This window comes from Spinacia oleracea, chromosome 3, assembly GCF_020520425.1.
Source record: "Spinacia oleracea cultivar Varoflay chromosome 3, BTI_SOV_V1, whole genome shotgun sequence".
Lineage (NCBI taxonomy): Eukaryota > Viridiplantae > Streptophyta > Magnoliopsida > Caryophyllales > Amaranthaceae > Spinacia > Spinacia oleracea.
In genome coordinates this window covers 12,644,182-12,671,691 of record NC_079489.1, presented here as the reverse complement: position 1 = coordinate 12,671,691, position 27,510 = coordinate 12,644,182, and the positions used below count along the sequence as shown (strand labels likewise).

Genomic DNA, 27,510 nt, shown 5'->3' with positions numbered 1-27,510 from the left:
TATCAAATATCTGGTAACAAAGTTTAAGGAAATTATTTTCAATAAAAATCAGATTTTTCCTAAAATCTTATTTCCTAAGTAAAAGTAGTTTTAATATCCCTAAAATTTCTCCTAATATTTTGATAAATTTACAAACTGATTTTGTGTAAATCTCAAGTGGTTGATTTGGTCTAAACCACGTTCACTGATTGAGGAAGTTGCGTGGGAAGTGGTCTTCCCTTGTTCCTTAAGTCAAGGGACGTGGAGACCAAAGTGACTGTTAGTTGGTAGTTGAGTTTCTGAAGGGAACAAACCCTAGGGATAAACTCTATAAAAGGCCAAACGTTTTTTTGGTAAAACACACAAATATTCTTAGAGTTTTTGGTATCAATTTTGAAGTAGTAAGGATAGAGTTCAAAGTCTGACAAAGAGAAGAAAAGTGAATTGTAATCTGAGTTGATTACTGTGAGGAACACGAGTTAGAGAGGAACTCGAGTTAGTGGATTATTGTAATCGAGGCATTACTTTAATAGAAAAGGTTTCTCTTCTTGATTAGTGTCAAGAAGTTTTTCATAAGTTCAAAGTTCGAATTACAATTCACCCCCTCTTGTGTGTGTTCCTACTGGAATTATCATAAAGGTTGTACTTGCAGACATTATCAAGTATAAAAACAGCTTCTCAATACACTAATGCACCAGCATTCCACCCACAGCGGCGGGGTAGATTTCACTTACCTTACCTACAATACCTAGGGAAATAATCATCTTAATTGGCTAATACGAGAAGTGTATTAACAAATTCTTCGCAAGGTAATTAATCTCCTCAAATAAGAGAGATAAAAAGTTCTAAATTAGTAAAATCATGGTACTATAATAATACTCTTTCACAATTGCCAACACACAATTTTGACCTGTATTACATACAATCGACTTTCGCATTTGCCAATACACAAATTTGACTATTAATGTCATACAGTTTAACTAATATAGCCTATTGTCAAAAAAAACTAATATAGGATGCCGATTCGATTCCACCGTCAAACATCAAGTTTACACAAACATCAATGATCAATCCAACAGTCGTATCAATGTAGAATCAAACTTTCTATAAATACAGAAATAAGGGTAGATGCAAACAAAGACCCTTCAACGGAAAATGGGTAAAACCAATCAAATTTTGCAAAAATAAATAAAGGGTAAATTCATCTAGAAACTGGGTGGATGAAATCTGAATAATGTTGAGATAAATTTGGATCCATGGAACATTTTGGTGATTTAGAATTAGTCAAAACTGAAATTAAAGAGAGAGAAAGAGCTTACCTGAAATTAAAGAGATGTTAGTCGAAGAGAGAGAAAATTGAGATGCTTGTTTGTAGGATAAGCAGCTAATCTCAGTAGAACAGCCCTTATTTATCTGAACTTTGAAGACGTACTGAGGAGTGAGGATAGAGTCGGATAGAGATGACTAGATGAGGTCCACTGATTGGAAAGCCGACCCGAAATAAACAGGTTAGGGTCAAAAGATCTAACCCGTTTAATTATTTCGATAGACACGAACTCTGAGATGTTAGTCGAAGAGAGAGAAAATTAAGATCGAGTCCAAAACTAATTAACACGAGTTACCCGTTTATATAAATGGGTTGAAAGTTAACCAGTTAACCGAAAACCCGATACACATAACTTATACGGAGTAAGTAAAGTTCAATATCTTGAAAGCACATATAAGTAATACTCCCTCCGTCCCGGAATACTTGACCTGTTTTCCTTATCGGGTCGTCCTTTAATACTTGACATGTTTCTAAAAATGGAAATATTCTAACAATATTATATTATTTCTCACTCCACCCCTATTAACCCACCTACCCCTACTCCATACAAAAAATAATTAAAAATTCAACCCCTACTCTCCCCCAACTCCACCTCTTAACCCACCTCCCACTAACTACATTAAAATAATATTCCACTATCAACTACTACCTATTAAATTAAATAAGTCAATTCAAGTCCAACTCTGTGCCGGTCAAATCGAGTCGAATATTCCGGGACGGAGGGACCGAGGGAGTACGAAGTATAACAATATAAGTACATGATTTGGTATTATGCCGTCCTTTCTCGCCTAAGTGCCTAACTAGCTAATTTGGTGTAACAATATTTTTGTTTATACGCCTAACTAGCCAATTTGGTGATACAATTATTTTTACTTTTCCGCCTTTTGCTTCGTCTTTTAGACTTTTCTACTCTAGTACTTTATGCCTAACAAAATGTACCAATGATATCTTGGTCTAGTGATTAAGATTTATGATTTATGTACTTAAGTCTGTGTATTCTAGTACTATACTAGTATAGTACCCGTGCGATGCACGATTTATGATCTAAATATTATTTTTTCATGAAATCTGAACTATAGTTATATACAATTGTCTTATGAATAGTTCTTATAGATATTATTCTAATTAAAATCTAAATCTACCACACTTGAAGCAAATTTGTTGGAGAACCTCCTATTCCACACAAAGATTATTTTGACCCTGTTCATCACCATGTCAACATATATAAAGTTATTTTCATAAATCTTTACTCTGATAATAATAACATATAATACTCGATATACCATCTACCAATTACCCGATTATATATCATCTACCAATTACCCGATCAATTAACATATGTCCACACTATCTACTTTATTCAGGTAGAGATGACTCTGAAGTGGGGTGCGTGCAGGAGATGGTCCCTCCACTTTCATACCCGCCTAACAATGTCATCTCCGTCTCCGCTACCCACGATAGTATATGGTCCCTCCACTTCCATACCCGCCTAATAATGTCATCTCCGTCTCCGCTACCCACGATAGTATATGGTACGCATCCCCATCCCAACCCCAATCACCACCTCGCTGGATACAAAATAAAATTTATCCCACCTTCACCCCCCAAATATATACACCCGCCTCAAACTCACCTCTAGATCCAACAAAATTTACTATTGTGGATGAATTTTGACGTAGTGTGTTATTTAAGTAATTTTGTATCAAATATGATCAATGATTCATCTTAAGAAATAAATAAGATCAATGATTTATCTCAAACTCACCCTAGACCCAACAAATTTATTTTATTTGGTAGGAGAGTTTTGAATTTTAAAACACTGTTCTTTTCTATAATTTAATCTGATTGTCTGATTCAAGCGATTGAGTGTAATAAGCAGAATATATAATATACATGTTAGTAGTGAAAAGATGTAGATATATTCATAATCAATTAGATGAAAGATAAGCTAGGAAGACGTTTCCAATCTAAGGCTCTGTTTTGTTCAACTTATTTTCATTTATTTTTAAAAATAATTTCACATAAGTTCAATCAAGTTCAGATAATCACAGATGAGTTAAATTCTGGAAAAATAAAGGTTGATTTACGTATCAAAATATTAATTTTGTACAAATTTTATACATAAGTGATATTGCATTCGTTGGATTAACCTATTATATATTCTACGGCTAAAAAAAATATTATTAACAAATAACTTAACAAAGCGCGCCTTAATACATTTAAGTAATTGTTTATCACTTATGATAAATAATTCATCTTAAACACCACATTTTTTATTGCATACTAACCCTTATACTTTTGAGCATATATTGATTGACATTAATTTTTTTTAAATAATTCTTAAACTACTCCCTCCATCCCAATTTAAAGTGTTCATTTATCATGACAAATAATTTTAGTATAAGTTTTGAAGTGTGGTTATCAATTATTATTTTATTGAGAAATTAAAGTAAATAGAATGCAAGATAGTGATTTTTTTAATTGATGAGAGAGAGTGTGAGACCCTGGTTTTAGCAGTGGGAAAAAAGAAGTAATAATATAATTGCATGTGGGCCCTTTCCTAAGTACTAATGTCCCAAAAGTAAATTGGGGTTCATGACTATAATTCATATATGACTATAAACCATAGTCCACCAGTTGTAGAATTTGATTTTGGTCATATTGTTCATAGTATTTGAGGAAGCACATACCAATTTTACACACTACCTCCGTTTCTAAATGTTCTTTACGCTTTCCGTTTTAGTTCGTTCCTGAAAGGTTTTTACACTCTACTTTATTCCATTTTTAGCATATAAATTTTACATTCATTATTTCATTTGGCGCACTACAACATACAACTTTGAATATTGTGTATTATGTGAGTCTATCATAACTTACCCACTCACAATACTTTAATATGAATTTTCATCCACTCACATAGTCACATTGTTGGACAATTAATAGCCACTCATTTTCCCATTTGTTACCCCGCCATCACATGTTCACCAAAGTTCCTTAATTATCGTGCAAATAGTGAACTTAAAGATATTTTAGGAACGAAGGTAGTACTCGATCAGATATATTTCATTTTATACATTTTCTTAAAAGAATTCTTGTAACGATAAGTATAATTTAGTAATAGTCATATTTTAATTTCAACATATTATTATTTGTGAAGCTGCATATTTAAATATGTTCAAAATGCTATCCGTTTTTCTTGTAATATTAAAATATTTTTTTAATTACCATACTCATATGTTACTTTTGAAAATGATTTATTTTTAAAGAATATATAAAAAAATATATTTTTGAATTTAGAAATATCAAAAGATATTTTTCATGAAGTATTTTTACGATTACTATAACAAAAATTAAACTAATGAAAATAAATATATTTTTATAATTAAAAATAATTATTTTAATTAAAGGAGAGGTAAATTATGGAGTGACGTTTATCATCATCACATTAATTTTCTCTCTTTTAATATAGTATATAGATAGTTATCTTACTCATCGTTGGCATGCAACTTTAATATTCTAATTGTAAATGTTATTTTTCAACTTATATGCCAATAAAGACATTAAAAAAATCTGTATCTTTTATGACAACCTAATAACGACGGGTAAAAATCCCGTAGCAAAAGGGCTTTTGCGACGGGGATAACAACCCAACAAAGACGGGAACAACCGTCGCAAATGTCTTTTACGACGGGCTAACGACGGGATTTTCCATTAACGACGACTCTCTTTTATTACGGGTTTGCGACGGAAAATCCCGTCGTTAACCAACAATTATTTGTCTTTAGCGACGGGATTTCCTGTCGTTAATAGTACAATTTCTTGTAGTGTGGAATAACTATATTAATTGAGTAAAAGTCATCCCTTCATTTATACGTACCTATTAATTGAATAATTATTTTGTTTAAATTTTAACATATCTTAGTCCACAATATTATGTTTTGAACACTCGATCACCTTAAATAGTATGAAAGTATCCTCACAATCATATTAGTTTATAAGACTATATATACTATATTATTTTCTGGTTTTTACATAATACTGCAATGAAGCGCAATTAGTTTATAAGTGACAAAAACGTATCGATAATACAGTTTTCCTTATATATCTCCCATAATTTATTCTCCGGCTAATTATCTTCCTTATTATTTCATTCTAAAGTAGAAACAGGTCTATGATTTATGTACCATATATTTTATACAGTATGAGACCTTTTTAACAAAAATAAACCAAAGAAAATAATATAGTTTTATAATTAAAATAATTATTTTAATTAAAAGAGAGGCAAATCAGAGAGTGACATTTGTCAGCTCCACATTGATTTCCTCTCTTTTAGTATAATATATAGATGCCTAACAAAATGTACCAATGATACAGTTTTGAAACTTAAGTTTGTTTTGGAACTTCGGTTATTTCAGACCTTAATTTTTACTTTATATTATCAGTGTTTATATTGTATTTAAGTTCAACTGAACTTCACCATTTGAGTGCAGTGTGTTCCTAATTTATGATAAGACTAGTCTTATACGCACGTGATGCGTGTGAAATGAAAAACAGGTTTGTGTTATTACATTTAAAACTGAAATACAACATGTAAAAAATATAATATAAATGCAATGCGTGCGAATATAATAAACATATCAGCGCGTCTCCTGTGAGACCAGTCACACCATCAACTTGATGGTGTGACGAGCGCGAAACCAATAGCGTACCTCCCTTAAAACTATATAAAAAAAAAAGTAACTGATCTAAACTATAGAAGTAACATACTTAAATTAAAAAAAGTACCTCCTCTAAAATTATATATATAAAAAAGTAACATGTCTAAACTATAGAAGTAACATACCTAAACTAAAAATGTACCTCCCCTAAAACTATTCCGTATAAAAAAAAGTAACATGTCTAAACTATAGAAGTAACATACCTAAACTAAAAAAGTACCTCATCTAAAATTATATAAAAAAAAGTAACATGTCTAAACTATAGAAGTAACATACCTAAACTAGAAAAAATACCTCTTCTAAAATTATTAAAAAAAAAAAGTAACATGTCTAAACTATAGAAGTAACATGTCTAAACTAAGAAGGTGTCTCCCCTAAAACTACTCCGTATAAAAAAAGTAACATGTATAAACTATAGAAGTAACATACCTAAACTAAAAAAAGTACTTCCTCTAAAATTATATATAAAAAAAAGTAACATGTCTAAACTATAGAAGTAACATACCTAAATTAAGAAGATATCTCACCTAAAACTACTCCGTATAAAAAAAAGTAACATGTATAAACTATAGAAGTAACATACCTAAACTAAAAAAGTACCTCCTCTAACATTACAAAAAAAAAGTAACATGTTTAAACTATAGAAGTAACATACCTAAATTCGCAAGTGTGAACTGGTCTCACCATCAATTGATGGTGAGGACAGTCTCATATAAGAATTTGGGTAAACCTATAAGTTAGATAGAGCCAAACGCATATAAACAAATTGATTAAAATGGTAAGAATATATTTATGGGGCTAGATTGATTAATTTGCTTATTTAGACTTTTCCTATTGAGTAGGTTGTCATTATATTCTCCATTCTATAAATGTGAAAGGTATTTTAGTAATACAAATGGGACACCAAAAATGGATTTACTAAAATAATCTCACCTCTTTACTTATATAATGCAGATTGGTTATTGGATCTTTTAGTTTTGTTCAGGCCCTTTAGTGTGATCCATACTCACAAGTAAATTAACAAAATATCCCTCATAAGGAAAATTACCAAAAAAAAAAAACCCAAACGAAAACCCTTTAATGGGCTCAGATCAGAATCTCAATGCCCAATTCTCAGCATCCGAAAGGCCTAATATTTCATACTCCTACAATTGCTCATATTTTCTAACAACATTTTCATGCATTAAAGTATAACCCTCCAAATCATTAGATTTACTCGGGAAAACCGGGGCCAATTTACGTTTCCTTTTTGTAGGAAAAATACAAGAGTCAAATACAATAAGTATAACCCTATTGAACGGTTCGCCTTGTAGACGAAGCTTCCTCTTATTTACTCTTTGCATTTTCTTTGCACAAATAAGTTTAGTCTGATTCCGGAAAACTATTTTGAATCTGATTTTATGATAAAAGAATTATATATGAGAGGTCGTAACAATTATCAAATTTTCATATAAAATAAGATATAAATCATCATCGGGGACGTAAAAGATAAAAAGATTGTATTTATCAGCGCCCGTACAAGATATATTCCATAATACACTTATACACGGTGTTAACATCGATCATAATTTGATGAAATATCCCTTTATTTGATTTCAATTAAAAAGAAATTAAAAGTCTGAAATGTTTTCGAATTCGAAAAAATAAACACAATTTCCACCCTAGTTGACAATTATTTGACCTAGTTTTCACCATACTAGAGGGGTGAAAATCTAAAAACAATACTCCGTATATAGCAACTATTATAAATACTATAATCTCGAACCCTAGACAATTATACCTAGCATAGTTGTAGAAGCAAAAATCACAAATGAGTGAAAAATCGACATCGTTGGAGAGAAAGGGACGACGAATGAAGAAGACGAAGACGAGCAAGGAGACTTCTTTTTACCGCCATGATCGTCATGTGACTTATGGTGGTGCTTCTTGTGTTTATGATGGTGCTTCTTATGGTCATCGTCGTCATCGTCGGCTAAAATTGTGGTAGCTATCAAGAGCGTGGCTAGTGTGAACACTATAATGAACTTCTTATTGCTTATTCTCATCATTTTTGGAGGGAGGTTATTAATTTTGAGGTGTAAAAGAATGAATAATAGGGTTAATTTTTTAAGGACGAGTTTTGGAACGTATGAATAAGTTTGATGTTCTTTTATACTAGAACAAACTAAGGGTACAATAATTAAGGCAAAGAAAAATTGTACTATTATCTTGAATTCTTGATTGTAAAAAAAAGGCAAATTAAAATACTGTATTGAATTTTATGGTTTATTAATTTATGTCATTATTTAGGCATGCAATTGAATATATGGTAATTAATATGGCGGGTTGCCTTTTTTAATACACTACTCCGTAGAATTTAAAGACCGAAGATCTGACCAAAATCGGCCAGTGTCTAAATTTTATTTTCTGTCCGGTTTATAAAAGGCATGCAAAAAATATATTTTTTGATGTAAATAAAGGAAAAGAAAATTATTGAATTTATGGTATATGCATGCCATCCTTTAGGCATGCAATCGAATAATATTACTCCTACGATGGCATTACTTTTTTTAATTAAATTTTGAGCATACAAAATCTTTTGACTTAAGTAAAGAAAGATAGAATAAAGTGATGAGATTAGGAAATTTGATGAAGAAAAGTAAGAAGATGTATGTCATTATATCGACCAAGAATAGGGGTGAACACGAAGTGAACTGCATGTATTTCGTGAACAGTTTAGAATCGATTCGGTTATATTTGGTTCGTTACTTCGTTATAGTACTCAAGAGTCAAGACTAAAAAATATAGTTCGAGTAATTAACGAGTATAAACTGAAACTTTATAGTATTGAAAGCTCACGTGCCTTACCAATTATTTTCCAAAAGATCTATCTAATTGTAGAATATTGAGGATAACGCAGTTATCCTATATGATAGAATATCGAATATAATACTATATTATGTTATACGTGGGCATACGCCTATATTTATAATACAAACTAGATCTCCTATATTCGATATTCTATCATATAATACTGCGTTATCCTCAATATAGAATCTATCGACTTTCACGAGCAAAAATAATTCCCTTAATGAGGCTATGTTTTATTCCCCTTATTTCCACTTAGTTCAGGAAAAATAAGTTCAGATAAAGTTTAGGGAAAATAAGGATTGACCAAGTACAATTTATAACTAAAATAACTTTTGATAAGTTCAGAAAATATAAGTGAAAATTAGGCGAATAGCACGCACCCTTACATTCATCTAAAACTCCTTACCTATATAGCATGTATTATCAATTAATTAATTATTTATTTATTTTCCCTTAAAAAAATTTATCAATTATATCACTTACTTTTTTAATTTAATATTTTTACATATATTCTTACTTTTAAATCTTGAAATCAAGATTTTTTAATTTCATTAATTATATACTACGTATAGTTGTAGAAGCAAAAGTAGATTTTTAATTTCTTGTAGCATTAATCAAATTTTACATATATCCTTTCGTAAGACTTTATTGCCTATTTCATATGGGCGGCATATTCTTCTCTCTCTTGTCCCTCCCTTTCTCTCTCCCTTTATCGCTCTAGTCGCTCTTCTTCTCTTTCTTCTCTCTCCCTTTGCCTCAAAAGTCGATCTTCATCCATAGCCTTTACACTACAAGAAATTGTACTATTAACGATAGGAAATCCCGTCGCGAAAGGCCAATAATCGTTGATTAACGACGGAATTTCCTGTCGCGAACCCGTCATAAAAGGGGGCCGTCGTAAATAGGAATCCCGTCGTAAATCCGTCGTAAGCCCGTCGTAAAAGACATTTGCGACGGTTATTCCCGTCCTTGTTTGGTTGTTAGCCCGTCGCAAAAGGCTTTTGCGACAGGATTTTTGACCCGTCGTAAATAGGTTGTCGTTAAAGATACATATTCTTGTAGTGTTAGCATCTGGGCTTTTGATGTTTCAAGCTCAATGAATTTTTAAGTCAAATGTTGTTGAGTCTCTTCCAAACGTGTTGAGAGTTGAGAATAAATAGATGGGGTGTATGAGCTAGAAGAACTACCACCCCTTCTAGAAAATGGTGCAAAGTATAGAGTTGCTCCACTCCCCAGGTCGGGAACCTTTCCCTTCTTTCTCCCACCTACTGTCTCAAAGTAAATTTGATTGGGATCTTTATCAATACCTTTTTCACGGCATTCAACAACATTTTTTTCGTAGGTTTCCTACAAGAATTGAAATAATATCACCCATGCATAACAAATATATTAAACCAACTTGCATAACAAATAAGGAACTTTTGTTAAGGGACAAATAAATTGAACTCTTAGGTTTCTAAGGCATTTTCGCTCCCATTTTTGAATTATAGGACCTAGTGGCTGATTTTAAACTTAATACATGTTTTATAAGCTTATTTTTAACTTTCTAAGACACATGCAAATGTATTTATTCACATTTAAGGCTTATTTGGTCGTTATGGGTCATATTTTGCCTAAAATGGCATTTCTCGCCCAACATTGAGCTAAGGAACCTAACTTATCATTTTAAACGGTTTACATGTTTTATGTGGCACATTCAAGGTTTCTAAGACTCATTCTAATATATTTATGCACGTTTAAGTCTTATTTGGTCGATATAGGTCATATTTAGGCTAAACTAAGGCATTTTCGCTCCCGTTTTTGAATTATAGGACCTAATGGCTAATTTTAAACTTATTACATGTTTTATAAGCCTAGTGTTAACTTTCTAAGACACGTTAAAATCTATTTATTCACATGTAAATCTTATTTGGTCGTTATAGGTCATATTTTGCCTAAAATTACATTTTCTCGCCCAACTTTGATCTAAAGAACCTAACTTATCATTTTAAACGGTTTAATTTACATGTTTTATTTGGCACATTCAAGGTTTTTAAGACTCATTCTAATCTATTTATGCACATTTAAGGCTCATTAGGTCGTTATAGGTCATATATAGGCTAAACTAAGGCATTTTCGTTCCCATTTTTTAACAAAAGTACCTAATGAATGATTTTAAACTTACTACATGTTTTATAAGCTTAGTTTTAACTATCTAAGACACATTCATATGTATTTATTCACATGTAAGGCAACGGAACATGCATGGGATTGAACATGCAACTGAACAAGATCATCAAAACAAGATCAATTGAACAACTGAACAAGATCAACTGAACAACATCATCATAACAATCATGGGATTGAACATGCAACTGAACAAGATCAATTGAACAAGATCAACTGAACAACATCATCAAAACATTCATGGGATTGAACATGCAACTGAACAAGATCAATTGAACAAGATCAACTGAACAACATCATCAAAACATTCATGGGATTGAACATGCAACTGAACAAGATCATCAAAACAAGATCAACTGAACAACATCTTCAAAACATTCATGGGATTGAACATGCAACCGAACGAGATCATCATAACAAGATCAACTGACAAGATCAATTGAACAAAATCAGACAAACAATTCATGGGATTGAACATGCAACTGAACAAGATTATCATAACAAGATCAACATACAAGATCAACTGAACAAAATCAGACAAACATTCATGGGATTGAACATGCAACTGAACAAGATCATCAAAACCAGATAAACTGAACAAAATCAGACATGCATTCCAACAAATTCATGGGATCCTCTTCTTCCAAAACTCATAAATTTCAACTAATTCACAAATTCATGGGATCAATGAAATGCAAACAAATTCATAAATTCAAACAAATCCACAAATTCAAACTATTACACAGGAAAATCATGGGATCAATGACATGCAAATCGAAAAAATCATAATTTCACATGGGGTCGATGACATGCAAATCGAAAAACACATAAATTCACAAGGAAAATCATGGGATCGATGACATCACTAGTAGAAAAAATGTCAATTGCAGCGCGCGTAAAAGGGGCTTTTTGCAGCGTTTTTTAGCCCTGCAATTGTGATGGTTGCAAATAGTGGACTTTTATTCGCAGCGAACAAAAGCGCTGCAAAAACCAATTAATTGCAGCGCATGGTGTTTCACGCGCGCTGTAATTAGCGTCTATTGACAACTTTGGTCTACCAGCACGCGCTGCAATTAGCGTCTATTTACAACTTTGGTCTACCAGCACGCGCTGCAATTAACGTCTATTTGCAACTTTAGTCTACCAGCACGCGCTGCAAATAGCGCGTTTATTTTACAAAAAAAATAAATTCCTGCAGTAATACATTGGTACTACTACTCGGTACTAGCCTCCATAATTATGGTCTAACATCCATAAATAATATCCATAAATACATAAATAAGTAATACAGATGTACCTTCTCAAACCCTGCAAATAAAAGGAATCTATATCTATACCAAGAGATGGCGATTGTATCAAAATGTCATTTGTTTTCCCGGACAACATTTGACCCACCGCCATTCAGGTCAATCAACCTAACTAAGAGACTAGAGAGGCATGTTTCTCAACTTCTAATCCAGAATATTGCATGCGAGGATGGTCTATACAAGTCCAAACAGCTAGCATGTTAATCTGCCACCACTAAACACCCCTAAAAGATGATTAAACTTTGTATCGATTAATCTCAGCAAGAATTCAGCAGTAGCAATATTCCCGTCGATTCTCCAGGTTGATTAATAAGATCTCCAGTCACACAGATGGGTCTTGGATGCCTAGAGAACTGTGGTAAAGTGAGAAAAAGTTTCATTCGTACACTTAAACTTCTTTTAGAAGTACAAGCTCCCAAATTGCCTATGATTATGAAACCTAATAATAATAGTCATCCTTTGACAATCTAAATGATACAGACAAGCAGCTAGCGAATATACAAATAAGGAGAGAGGAACTAACTGTCAGTGGGCTCAGTAGACAGCAAATTTACCACATGCGTTACTGTAGCATCCAGTCCCTCCTGATCATCTGGAGCATCTTCAGATAGCTCTTGTACATCAAAGCCTGATTTAATTCGCATTGCTAATAATTATGTCAGCATTGCAGAACTGCAAAATTTCAGCTCTGGTCCATAACAGCTAATTAGCAGTTTTATTAATTGACATATAGACAGAATTACATAAAGTGAGAGCATGCATATAAGCCTCCATTGTGCACAACTATACAAGGTAAAGACCTTGTTCAACCCACTTCACAAGGTGATATCCAAACAAAATAGCTCCCAAACAAGCAACACCAACATACGGTTCGACTACCAAAACTCCAGAATTCAATCTTTCTGAATGATTCAGGTTAGCACAAAACAGAAAAATAGTGCTTGACTGGATTACAAGCAACAACACATACAGACAGAGAAAAGATGCAGTCTAGATACTTTTACTGAATTCCGTGCCTTGTATATTAGTAGAGAAATTGATTTCATCGGATCCCCAACAACAATGAAATCACCACGAGTCTGGACATACAACTGATAAGAATGTGCCCATGGTGTCCACATTCAGACTGTAACTCGTGAGTTCCATCATCCCGAAGCATCCACTTATAAAGCTGAATTTTCTGATTGATGGCAGCAAGCAGCTTGCCGTTGAAGGCATTAAGTGAGTACACTGCACCTTTAGTTTCTTTCTCAGCAATGAGTTGCAGCTTTCCGTCTTCAACAACAAAAACCAGAATTCTTCCCTACAACATTTACATGATAATATGATAGATTAGATATCCTTATCAGAGAAAAGTGACAAAAAAAAATCTGGATTGCAAAATGTTTATAATCATTTAAGTAATTCAATTTTCACAAGGAAACTCCATAATGCTGTGCATAGATGGAAGGGGTTCGACATTTCATGAATTCCGATTCGAAACCCTTCATTCCTTTCAAGCCATTATACTAAGTAGAAAATTGGAACAGCGTAAATAACTCTAACAGAGCAGCTTTAAATAAGTTGTATTCGCCACCAGAAAAGCCTTTCTTCCACTACAACATGCCAAGATAGTTTCACTACCATACCACTGAATGTTTTTATACTGTTTCCCTTTTTTTGACAGATATCATCAGAAGACAGATGCATGAAATATGAACTCCATGAAAATCTAAAACTCTACCTTGGTTGGCTCATTTTCCTCAGGTAAAACATATGTTGTTCCAACACAGTAGTAAACTTTGATGTCATCTGAGAATGAGCAACTCAGTATGGAGCAACCACATTCATAAGTATTAAGTGCATAAGTAGAAATGATCTCAAAGGTTTGGTCATCCAACAAGCGTACAAAATGCATTTCAGATTCCTCTGCACTAGCTTGGTTGTACTTCAAACTACAAATGGAAAAAGTGCGAGTTTGTTCCTGGTGGCAGATACGCCGAGCATGTTCTCCCAGAGGAATAGATCGAATATGAAGCTTCTGAATATCATCAATGGTTCCTATTTTGAGTTCACCTTCTTTTGCGATCGCAAGGCTGTTGACAGAGAAAACAGAGGATTATTAGCACAAAAGCACCAAAGTTTATATTACAGAACTTTAGATGGTTAGCTCCATTAACATGCACAAGAATAAAAGAGAGCAATAATGCATTAAATGTCTACAGCTTCAAGGAAAACATCATGTTTCACATTTGGAAACTAGCATATTGCAAAAAAGAGTGGCATACATGAATATAGAAGCAACAAGGAATGCAATGAGCATCAACAACGAAAATTACCACCAACACCTCATTCGTCAGTGTTATGAAGTTATTCTAAATGTACAAAGAATTAACAATGCTTAAAAAGAAAATCAATTGTATACTATGTTAAGTATCTTTCTGTTTCAATTGATTTAACTGCAGGAACAAAAAAATCTGTTATTTTACGAAGCATGGTTTGTTCTCCTGGTGAAGAAGATAAGAAAGAAGGCACGCAAAGTTTAAAAAAGAAAGACCATGTAAGTTAATAAACAAAATAATTAAACAAACGAAATAAAAGACAAGAGAAGTTCAATTTTCATTGACTAGATAAAAACACTAAGCATTTGAAGGAGCTGGCTAGCTTTCTTTTCAGAGGGTCAGTAACTAAGATAATGCACTTGGTGTTCACATCTATGTAGTTGACACTAAAGACAGCTGTTGACTGAAAAGGGTAAGCACAGCTCATGATTCATAGCTATATACTGACAAATAACTCTTAAACATCCACCATCAATAGTAAACTAGATAGGTGATCTAAAACCATTGTTTTTAATTTTGAGACAAGAACAGAGAAGATAGGTGATCAATAGTAAACTGCATAGTAAGCTTCGAAGATTTTTTCAGAATGCATTACCATATTGAGTATTTTTTGCTAAAGATTCAGAAAATCTACTTAGAATGTGGGCATAGTGAATCCTTAATATTCCACATTAAGCACGACAATAACTTAAATAATTTCTATTAAAATACCCTTAAACATGAAGACAAAGACTGAAACAACTTGAAAAATGCAGGAAATTAAATATATATATACAGTTAGAGAATGTAGTTGTAAAAAGTTCCGCCACGCAAATAAGCTTTCCATGGGCACGTAATCAAAGACAAAAAAACCTCATTTTCCCTACAGAACAAAAATTCACAAGAGCTTAAAGTTGGATAGTAAGAGTACTTTTGACATCGACCTACCACTATTGCAATTAGATTGAAGACAACAATTAATTTAGATAATCCAATGCCCCTAACTTCTATAAAGCAACCTTATTATGTTATGTCCACCCTTTTAATCAATTGTATACAATCCTCAATTACAACTGACTGAAAAAAGAAAATTAAAAACAAATATTACAAGTACTCTGTGATTCTTTATTCAGATAATGAAACAACCCAATTCTATAATTAAGGCAAAAATTACTTCTCAGCTGCACGGGATTCAAAATTTAAGACGGGCAGAATCATACCTTGAGCCAGAAGGAGAAGGAACAACTTCACCTAATCCGTCTTCCTCCAATGCTAAGATGATAAAATACCGGCCCTTTCTTCCAATTTATCCCGGCCAGTTCCCATACCAGTGCCCCCTTTGAATAACTGAAGAGTTCTGGTACTGTATTTGGTGATCTTTTGGTTCCCTAGACTTAACTGGTACGACACTGTCATCTCCAAAGTTCTTCTCAGGGACACTGAATTCCTGCTGCTGGTTATACGATGGCTCGCAGAACTGATTACCTGCACTTGAATTATATTCAAATAGGTCCAGGTACTCATCAACCTCTCCTCTCCCGTTAAAAACCCATTTATATTTAGGTTGTTTCTGTTCTTACCTGGGTTAAAGTAGCAACCATGAAGCAGCTTCATTCTCATCCGCTTCATGATCAGTGGTCTGATCATCTCCCTTAGGCAGGTCCAGGAATCCGAGTAAATTCCAAAAACTCAAACCAATTTGGCCAAAAAAATTCCAAAAACAAATGAAATCGAGTAAATTCCAAAAACTCAAACCAATTTGGCCAGAAAAATTAACAAAATCGACCTAAATAACATGAAAAAAACAAAAACAAAAAACAAAATTAACCAAAAAATGACCTGAATCGGTCTTCCAGTCAATAAAACCACCCAAAATTACATCAAATCAAACGAAGAACAATCAACCCTAAAATCAATCAAATCACCCAAACATCATAAACCAAACAAACTTCCAAGAACAAATAGAGATTAAGGCTCGAATCCATACCGCAAAGCCAACAACGAAGGTTGAACATCGAGCCGCAGAAGGTCGAATTCTTTCTCTCTCTTCCTCCCTCTTTTCATCTCTCTGTAGACAGCTATTGAAATCTTGATGTAAAATCGAAAGATTACGAGATCTTTGGAGGAAGATTGAAAGGGAGATTCACAATGAAATTTACAAAGAGAGATGAATGCTGGTTAGGCTTTCAGAGATTGGATTTGCGATGGAGTAGATCAAAGATAAAGAGGAAATAATAATCGCCGGTGAGATTTGCGAAGGTGTAAATGAGTTTTGGAGATTTGATAATTAGGGCTGAGATCTGAGAATGGATCAACTCAGAAGGAAAATGTCGGTTGAAGTTATATTGCAGCGAACACTAAAGGGCAGAACTGCAATTAATTGCACTAATTGCATCTTATATTACCCCATACGCGCTGCGATTTTTTTTTTTTAAAAAAATATATTTTTCTTAGCGCGTTGTTCATATAATCGCTGCGAGTAATTCATTTATACCTTGACCCGCGTTGACCAAATCCTTATCGCAGCGAGTATAACTTGTATGAGTTGTAATTGGTGAGTTGCAAATGACGATTTCTCTACTAGTGCATGCAAATCGAAAATATCATAAATTAACATAAAAAATCATGGGATCTCAGACATGAAAATCGAAAACATCATCATTGAACAAAAAAATTCAAAAAAATTCAAAATATCATGACAATACCACCCGATCAACATATTTCAGACATGCAAGTTGAAAAAATCTGAAAAAGAATTAAGTTATTGTTAAATCGCATGAGGGTCGAATAAATCACAAAAAATCACAAAATACATATTAAACCCTAATTTCATTATAAATTAGAAATTTCCACCAAAAATCACAAAATATTCCCAAAAATTTAGAGTAAATCCCAGAAAACAGAGTAAACCCTACTTTACTCAGAAATCTCAAAAACCCCAAAAAAATGGAAATATACCTCATCAGATTCGTCTCCTCCAAAGAATCTCATATTTGCTGGTGTGGGGACTCGATCGTCATATTTCGACTCCACCTCTTCAACAGGCTCCACTTCCTTTTCTCGAACCAAGATTTGAGATAATTTCGAGTACTCGTATTCTCTTTCTGGGCCAACCTCAAATTATTCAAATACTCGCCAGAATACGAGTGCTCGTTGTTGGAACAATTGCATTTCGACCCCCAATCACAGTTTGGGTCAGGAATCTGTTGCCCAGAAGTGCCCATCAAATAACTCGAAAGAGATTTGGAAGAAGAGGATCCCATGAAAAAAATGAAGAAACCCTAAAAAAACTCCGATTTTTTTCCCCAAAATTTTTTCAAAAGAAAATCAAAAACCGACAACGATTTGGGACGAATTAGGGGACAAAGATAGAGGGGATCTGATCGGAATGTGGTTCCGCTTAAAATTTGAGAACAGATTTGAGCGAATAAACCAAAGATCTGAGAGATCTCACCAAAAACAACGAAGAACAGAGGCGGAAATCCTTAGGGTTTCTAGAGAAACAGATAGTTTTTTTTGAGGAGAAAGAGGGAGAGAGAGAGTTAAGAGAGAGAGAGAGGAATCCAGAGAGAATGAGGGAGAGAGAGAGGGGTGAAAGGGACGGTTTATAGGGGGGTAATTAATTAAATAAGGGTGGTTTGGAAAATAAAATAATTAAATAATGTGGGTTGGGAAAATAAATTAATTTAATATTATGGGTTGGGAAATTTAGGTGGGAATATGGGTAGAATCTTTAGGTATTTTGGTAATTAGATAGAAATGTGAGGGTATTTTGTGAAAAAATATATAGCCAAAAATAGAATAGATTCTAAATGGGTAGAACAAAAAGAAACGCTTAAAATGAAAACGGATACAACAAATAGGATCGGAGGGAGTAGAATTTTAACTCGAAAATAAAAGTTTTCTTTCTCCTCATCTATATCCTCTCTTTCCGTAGGGATAGTGTTAGTGTATCGCTATTCGACGTCCTAATCCGTTAAAAACGCCCGCGTATTTGACTTGAAAGGACAGTTGTGCCCTTACAAAAACTACCCATCACCCTCCCCTTCACCACACCCCTCCCCGTGACCACTACCACCACGCAGCTGGTTGAACTCACCACCACCCCCTTCCCGACACCACCACCATCCTCTTCCCCACCTTTGCACCACCATCGTCTTCCTCGCGCACCTCCTCTCCTCCTTAATTTCTGCACTTCCTACACAAGCATTACCAGTCCCGTTCTCCAAGGTCGACGACGCTCCTCCATCGTCGTGGTCGTCTACCATTTGGGCACCATCGTCGCCGGAGATTCGAATTTTTTTATTTTTTTATTGTATGCTAAAGTGCCGCCCAGAATTGGCGGGTGGCAACCATGGTGGCTCGCCCAGAAATGGCGAAACCTACCATGGCTCAGCCGCATATCTGGGGTGGGTGAGCCATGGTGGGTGCCGCTTTTTTTGGGCGAGCCACCATGGCTGCTGCCTTCTAATTCTTGGCGGCAGTTCACTTAATTTATTTTTTTAAAATTGTATTTATTTTTTTCTGGGTTTAGCAGTTATACAAAAAAAAATCTTAAAAATTAAAATTTCATTATTGTTAAATTTTATAAATTCTGAAAATATTTTGAGAATTAAATAAATTTGTTAAATTTTTTCTTTGTAAAAATATGAATATTAAAAAAATTTATTTGTTAAAATTAAATTACGAAATATAATTAATTGTTCAAAATAAATTTTTAAAATAAATAATTGTTAAAATACATTTTTATTTTATTAAATTTCTGAATTTCAGAAGGAATGGGCGTTAAAAAAAAGATTTTTTAAAAAAAATTACACAGTACCGCCCAGATTTGGTGGTTGTGTCCATGGTTAAGCCGGCCAGAATTAGCGGCGGCGACCATGGCTCAGCCGCGCAAGATCTGTGGCTGGGTCATGGTCGCCGCCGCCAAATCTGGGCGGGTCAACCATGGACCGGCCGCCAAATCTGGGCGGCACCGTGTTTTCCAAAAAATGTAAATTTTTTTGAAAACTTACCGGTTGAAGCAGCGACGCCGCGGTGGATGGGACGGAAGCAGCAACGCAAGCGGTGGATGGGGCGGTAGCAGCGATGCAGGCGGTGGCTCCCTCTTCGTCGGCATCTTCCTCTTCGTTGTTCCTCTCTTGTCTTCGCGAAGCAGCGACGCAAGCGGTGGAGGTGGGACGGAAGCAACGACGGAGGTGGGACGGAAGCAGCGACGCAAGCGGTGGAGGTGGTGCAGCGCGGAGGTGGTGCATCGCGGAAGTGGTGCAGCGCGGAGGTGGTTGCAGTGCCAAGGGGGGAGGGTTATGGGCGGCTGATAGGTGGAGGAGGGTTATGGGTGTTTGGGTCAGTTAAGGTGAAGGGAAGGGAAAGAGGTAATTTTAAGAGTAATTTCGCACTTTCATTCAAAATACGCGGGCGCGCGTTTTTAGCGGATGAGGACGTCGAATAAAAACCCCCTAGTGTTATCATAAAAAATTTAGATTGAATTTCACCTACATCAATGTACTCCTTACACTAGTTACATACTCCGTATGAATTATCGTGTGACTAGGTCTCATGTAAGTATTATATACTTCGTATATAAATCGTACTACCCAATCTTAACACTTCTAAAGTCACGAAGTTGTGTTACTATTTCCGCAATAGTGGATTCTCCACTCTACCCTCATTTTGTGTTTACATATTTTCTTTGTCTTATTCTTAAGAATAGTGACCGATCCATAATACCCTTGTTTATAAAAGCCATGTGTTTTGTTTTTTTGATGGAATGCAACTAGACTTGTCAAACGGGTCGGTCAGGCCGGGTTGTAAAAATTACTTTCGGCCTCGGGTTAGTTCGGATCGGTCACTTTCGAGTTTGGGTTTACAAATAATTGTTCACGGCCCAAAACTTTCGAGTTCGGATCGACCCAACGGGTTGAGTGATTTTAAACACGTATTATATTTTCATTAATTTGGGTAATATATATACAAAATAAGTGTATAAATTAACAAAATTTTATATTTAGTCAAATTCAATCATAAACAAACATATCAAAATTATATTACACCCAACATTAGTAAAAACAATGTGCTTAGTGTTCTTAAATTTTTTCGTAATCTCATTAATTACTATAAATACAACGCTTTTTTCGGTCGGGTTAAAACGGATTCATCTGGGCTTTGACCCATTACTTTTGGGGTTGTTCGAGTTCGGATAAAATCGGGTTACGGGTCAAAAATCTTGTTCAAGACCCAGTAATTTCGGGTCGTTTTTCGAGTCGGGTCAATTTTTGGCATGTCTACATGCAACCATATATTTCCCGTATAGTTTAATTATTTTTTTAATTAAAACTATAGCGTACAAGACCTTCGACATATTTATCACACTAAATCACAATATTAAATCCAACAAACGTAAATTGAGAAAGAAATCAGAGAAGTTGAAACGCTGATTAAAGAGATCATGAAATCAAAGAAATAAAAAACAAAACGCTAATTAAAGAGATCATGAAATCAAAGAAATCAAAAACAATAAAATGGTCAGAAAAATTGAATAAAATAAACCTGGGAAAAACATGACGGGTTATTGAAACAGTTACTTCTCATCTTATATTTATTTGATTTTAAGTGTTTAAACCAAATTATTTGGGTTTGTGAGCGCAAATCATTATCTGCTGGTCTCTATTTGTAAAGAGTTCAAGACCGCATGATTTACGATTTCAGATAACGAGTTAGCCAATGATTTCATTAAAAGTAGCTCATGGCTTTACTTTACATCGTGATATTTTTGAAAGCATTAATATCAGAAATCTCATGTCAATTGTTTTAACGGATTGGACTTGAAATTATTCTCTTAGTGTTATGAAATATAATATGGATGCCCATTATACCCCCATTAGTATTTCCGGAATATTCTAGGGTTCAGTCAAACCCTAACTATTGTATCCTATATATACCCAGTATTATATGGAATAATGGATACAACCCTACTTTTTCTCTCATCTCTCCTGTTTTATTCACAACACGTTATCAGCACCAACCCTAGCCGAATGAGCAGAAGAAAACCCAAAGAAAATTATCGCCATTAGATTAAAGGTAAGTACCGTACATACTCCATATTATGCTTGAGTTTATGCTTGAGATTTTTATTTTGAGTCACGATTGACTCATGAGTTATTAGTCTTATTACTACTCATTATTTTAATTGTCATTGCAATTGGTTGTTTTACTTTGCATCTAATTATTAATTGTGGCAATTGGTTGTTTTCACACTATAATACCGCAGTATATATTGTCGCAGTAGAAATATATTATGGGTGTATTGCATTATTATATTTGCTTTAAAGGTGTTTGTATTATGCGCAATGATTAAGTTTGTATTGCCACAAAGATTAACTTTATGTGCGGCAATGACATAATTCTTTGATTGTTAGATATGTTTGTTTTGTATGATAATCCATACGTCAGTTCTTTGTATTGTGCGGCAATGAGATCATGATGTCAATTGCTTCCTTCCGTTATTTTACATACATTGTTGGATTCAATTGTTTTCCTTCTTCGCAATATCGTATGCACGCAATATATATTCGACTTTATTCTCCTATTGTGTTTTTTTTTTACTGGTCAAGTATTGTACAATGTATTACATTATTTGGTTAAACACAAGTTTTTTAATTGTTGTAGATGATTCCTAATTTGCAATATTTTATATAGTGAAATATGTCGAATCTTACAAAACTCGAATTTGCGTCCCTTGATATTACTGGAAAGAACTAATTGTCTTGGGTGTTAGGTGACGAAATTCACCTAGATGCAAAGGACCTTGGTGATACAATCAAAGAAATAAATAAGTCAACAAGGCAAATTAAGGCTATGATAATTTTTCGCCATCACCTCCATTAGGGTATTAAGATAGAGTACTTGACTGTAAAAGATCTACAAGTCCTTTGGAGTAATCTAAAGGAGAGGTATGACCACCAGAAAACTATAATATTACCTAAAGCTCGATATGACTGGTTACATTTAAGACTTGTAGTCTGTAAGTGAATATAGCTCAACTATGTTCAGAATTATTTCACAATATCGTGAAAAGGAATTTAAGAAATATTCTGAACTTATATCTTGTCCTGCAGACACAATACCGTGAAAAGGGATTAAGAAATATTCTGAACTTATATCTTGTCCCCTTGTGGGAGCAAAATAACGAGCTATTGATGAAAAATCATGAATCACGCCCAACTGGTTCTACTCTATTCCCTGAAGCGAATGCGACATCCCATTATGGAAAAGACTCATGCCAACAGTAGTGGTCGAGGACGTAGGCGTTGATATGAATATGGTCGAGGTGGTCCTCTCAATAACTCATATTCCTACCAGAAGTGGGACAAAGATGATAACAAACAAAAGAAAGATAAAATGAGAATGTGGCCAATGTATGTTACCGATGTGGAGGAAAAGGGCATTGGTCTATGGAAACAAGGGAAGAATTTATAATAATTTACTATATAATATTGAAAACATAAATCAGTGGGTCTTGCTCTTATTTGAAGATAATTATAATCAAAGCTATTATAGATTGAAATGCAAATATATAGCTTTGACTTTTGTTTATAATAGGTTCACATCTTAAGTTTGGACATTTGACCATTAAAGACTTGCGAATCATTTGGAGATGTACAAGAAAATATGACCTAGAAAACTATAATAGTTTCTAAATCTTGTTGTCAAGATACCCTACATCTCTTTCATGAAACTAGTGTGGTCCTATAGACACGATTTTTGAGAAAGATAGTTCATATATTGTTTTTTGGTGGATGAGACAAATAACGAAATCGTGAAGAAAAATATTATGATCACGTTCAACTAGGTAAATCATTCCCAGAAGTGAATGAGAAATTGCATGACTAAATATAGTGAAGATAATGTCAATAGTCATGATCGAGAATGTGAAAGTAGAATAAATTATACTCATGGAGGAATAAATGAGTATGAATGTAATTTCAAAATACACATAATGGTGTATGAAGATAATCAAAACATATGTCTAGTAGACATTGTAGCGTGCTCTCCGAACCAAATTTATAAATAAATACATGCACGTATTAGGGGGAGATAGCTCTCAATATAACAAAATTAGTAGTATATGATCAAGATTATAATACAACGATAATGAATTTGGTACAAATATGTGTTCATATCTTATGGACTCGCTTTATAAGCATGAGTACAAGATTACATTATGTAGATGTATACTTTTGCGATATGTACCAAAGTTGTAATGGATACTCTTGAAGAGTACAAGCTATCTTCCAAAAGTTTTGTTTAGATTGTCTTGCCGTTATAATTGAGACACCAGTTTGTGTCGTTATATCACATCATAATATGTTCAAATTATAGTATTCTATAATTACAGTGATCACTTTGAGAAGATAACCAGCAGTTATCAAATGAAATATTTTATATGATATTATATAGGCATGATGTGATAATCCAGGCCATCCGGGTTTAAGAACACCCGTTATGAGAATTTGAAAATTCTTATCAAATAAAATTTTATGTGCTGACACTCCCTCATATGTTGTATATATTCAAAGGCATGACAAAATGATGAGGTTGAGTTGTATTTGAATCGAATTATAATGAATCGATTGAGAAAATAAATACAAGAGATATTAATGATTTTGAAAAATAGTATAATGATAGGTGATTTGAAGTTTACCGTGATAGTAAGTGGCCTGAAGTTCACCAGAATGGTAGTAGGTGACTTGAAGATCACTAATAAGCTTACAAGTATTTTGTGATTGATTTAAGTATCATAAATAAACATCATAAATCTCTTGATCGGGGCAATCATACGTCAGTACGAAAAGAGAAAATATGAAGAAAAACAACTGCATATTATATCTACTCCCCATAATCAATGTTGATCTCCAGAAGAGAACAAAAGTATGTAATATTTATCAAAATACACGTTCAAAAGTGTATTATTTAGTTGGTGAAATTTTTTATGCCCCATAACATATTGAAAATATTTTCCCAACTTAGGGGGAGACGAGCAAGAATAAGTTGGCAAAATTGAAAGATAATAAATTGATCCCCATATGAGTAAGTGTACATGTCAGCTTTATGTTCTCGAAGTATGTTTGGACATAAATATCTATGACTTGATTATGTTAAATTGTTACATGTTCAAAGGCATAAAGGTGTATGATAGTCATAGTGCTCGATGTTACATATAGTAAGTGTTGAGAAATATATATCTTGCTAATATTTATTTAAATCTCTACACCTGAAGTGTAGATTATATATATGGTTCCAACATAGTGATTATATGAAAATGATGGCAAGATAATGCAGTTGATGATGTTATTGAAAAGAAAGAAAACACTAATATATAGTGTATGAAATACCCTTGAAGTGGTATAGATATCTGAACTATAATAGATGGCCCATGAGAAAAGATGAATGGTACCTATTGAATAAGTATTCAGATATCATTGATGAATAGCATGCGAAGTATATGTTGAAGAATTTTGATGATACCGGTAGATGATGGAACCGAATATAATGCATATGCGAGAAATAATGGGTTTTGAACAGGGGATCGTAAATCTATGTCTATTTCGACGTAGTCATAACTATAATGATTAAATGAGCTCATGGACCTGAAGTCCAACAAGATATGGATTCGAATATCCACACTGTACAGTGTTTTGCATTTTGAGTCTTACATTCATATACATCTGTAGTTAATATGTAAATGCATCATTCATCATACATTTAGTTTGTTTTGTGTTTTATCATGATTGATTTTCATTTATCAAGTTATATATGTTTCAAAATCATTATGATGTCATATATTAATATGCATCCAAAGAATGGTAAGACGGATTTGCAACTTTATGAATATTATAAGAGGAGTTTCTTACTCCAATGGGCGAATAGTTGCGAAAGAAGTATATATATAATATTGATTTAATAGCATGTTATGAATCATGCAATAAGAAGAGTTCCTGAAGAACTTATACATGATGTTCTTACACATCTAGCCCTTTAAGTTTTACATATGAATGTCATAACATTGATCAAATATTATCTAAACTCTTGAAGAGTGTTTTTGAACTGTCGTATCAACCAGTAGTGTGAGTACTTGAGAATTATGAAATATACATATTTATTTACGGAAGAATTCTTGTACAAATATGAGTTGATTCAAAATTTTAAGATAAGAGTATGTAATGTCCTTACATTGAGTTTATTTTATGGTCCAGAAGAACCATAAATTACATTATACCCTTAGTTGGACAGTGATATAATTATTTATCATGTATAATCATGAAAGTATGACTAGAGAAATTTTGATCAACATTGATGATTACTACTACTTATAACCTCCAGAAGAAGGTTTATATATGTCCAATATTTAAGGATACATTTGTAATATTATGTACAAGAAAATATATTTATTTCAGGTATTATTGTCAAAAGTCTGGTGATATAAATACTCACCTAGTGCATACAAGTGAACGTTTCAAAATACAGGATATGTTTTTACATGTGGTGGTACTGCCATTTCTTGGCGTTCTATGAAGCAAACTATTGCAGATACTTCTTCTAATCATGCAGAAATTTTAGCTATCCACGAAGCTAGTCGTGAATGTGTATGGTTAAGGTCTGTAATTCAACATATACGAGAAAATTGTGGCATATCCACAGGGAAAGAAGCTCAAACAGTTATGTATGAAGATAATGCAGCATGCATTGCACAGCTCAAGGATGGATACATCAAAGGTGATAGAACAAAGCACATTTTACCAAAATTCTTCTTCACCCATGATCTGCAGAAGAATGGTGATGTACAGGTTCTGCAGATTCGTTCAAGTGAAAATTTGGCAGACCTATTTACCAAGGCGCTTCCAACTGCTACTTTCAAGAAATTAGTTTGCCAGATTGGATTGCCTCGTATCAAAGATCTCAAGTTATGTAATCATGAGGGGGAGTAGATGCGCGCTGCACTCTTTTTCCCTTAACCATGGTTTTTTCCCACTGGGTTTTCCTGGTAAGGTTTTTAATGAGGCAGCATCGTTCGCGCATTAGGAAATATTTTATTTTAAGAGAGAAATTTTATTTTTGTATAATGGACATCAAAGGGGGAGTGTTATAAAATATAATATGGATGCCCATTATACCCCCATTAGTATTTCCGGAATATTCTAGGGTTCAGTCAAACTCTAACTATTGTATCCTATATATACCCAGTATTATATGGAATAATGGATACAACCCTACTTTTTCTCTCATCTCTCCTGTTTTATTCACAACACTTAGTACTTGATGCGGACATTGGTGTATTGTTTTTATTGTTGGAATAAAGGGTGTGTTCAGAAAATATATTGTGTTTGGGTCTACTACATGAAAGTTGTAACCAACTTGTAAAAATTTGTTGTTAAATGACTTGAAGGTTTTGATCTAATGAACTTTAACCTTTTTTATTCTCATTTCTGAAGAAACAGAACACCAAGACCAAAGGAAAGAAAAGAGGAGTTTGAGAAACTACAACAACTTATACAGAGTAGCAATATCTCAAATTCTCACACAATATCTGTAATCATACGATATAATTATATTTTCCATACAAATTTCCACACCCAAAGTTTAAGCAAACCTTTTTACGTAATAAATTATTATTATATCTAGGGGGACTGGGCGAGCTAATATACGGTCCAACAACTAATTAACACAAATGTACATCGAGCATTATTATGATACATTTGATTGACGTTACAATATTGCTTCATTTTTATTTACCTTTTTGGAAATAAATAAATAATGCTTTTAACTTTTGTTTTACATTTTTATGGAAATAAATCAAAAATCCA

The 27,510-nt window shown here is 33.6% G+C and overlaps 1 long non-coding RNA gene across 5 annotated transcripts; it reads right to left on the bottom strand.

The window, feature by feature from the left end:
* Window positions 1–12,210: 12,210 nt before the first annotated feature.
* LOC110793076 (uncharacterized) lies at window positions 12,211–16,991 on the bottom strand. 5 transcript variants are annotated; one of them, XR_008929949.1, is made up of 5 exons: window positions 16,228–16,991; window positions 15,868–16,137; window positions 14,071–14,422; window positions 12,871–13,650; window positions 12,211–12,692 (listed from the first exon to the last, which is right to left on the bottom strand). It is a non-coding gene; the product is annotated as an uncharacterized lncRNA (long non-coding RNA). The 5 variants fall into 5 exon arrangements; XR_008929947.1 differs by having other exon boundaries at window positions 12,211–12,700; window positions 15,868–16,132; window positions 16,228–16,990; XR_008929948.1 differs by having other exon boundaries at window positions 12,212–12,692; window positions 12,902–13,650; window positions 15,868–16,132; window positions 16,228–16,989.
* Window positions 16,992–27,510: the final 10,519 nt, after the last annotated feature.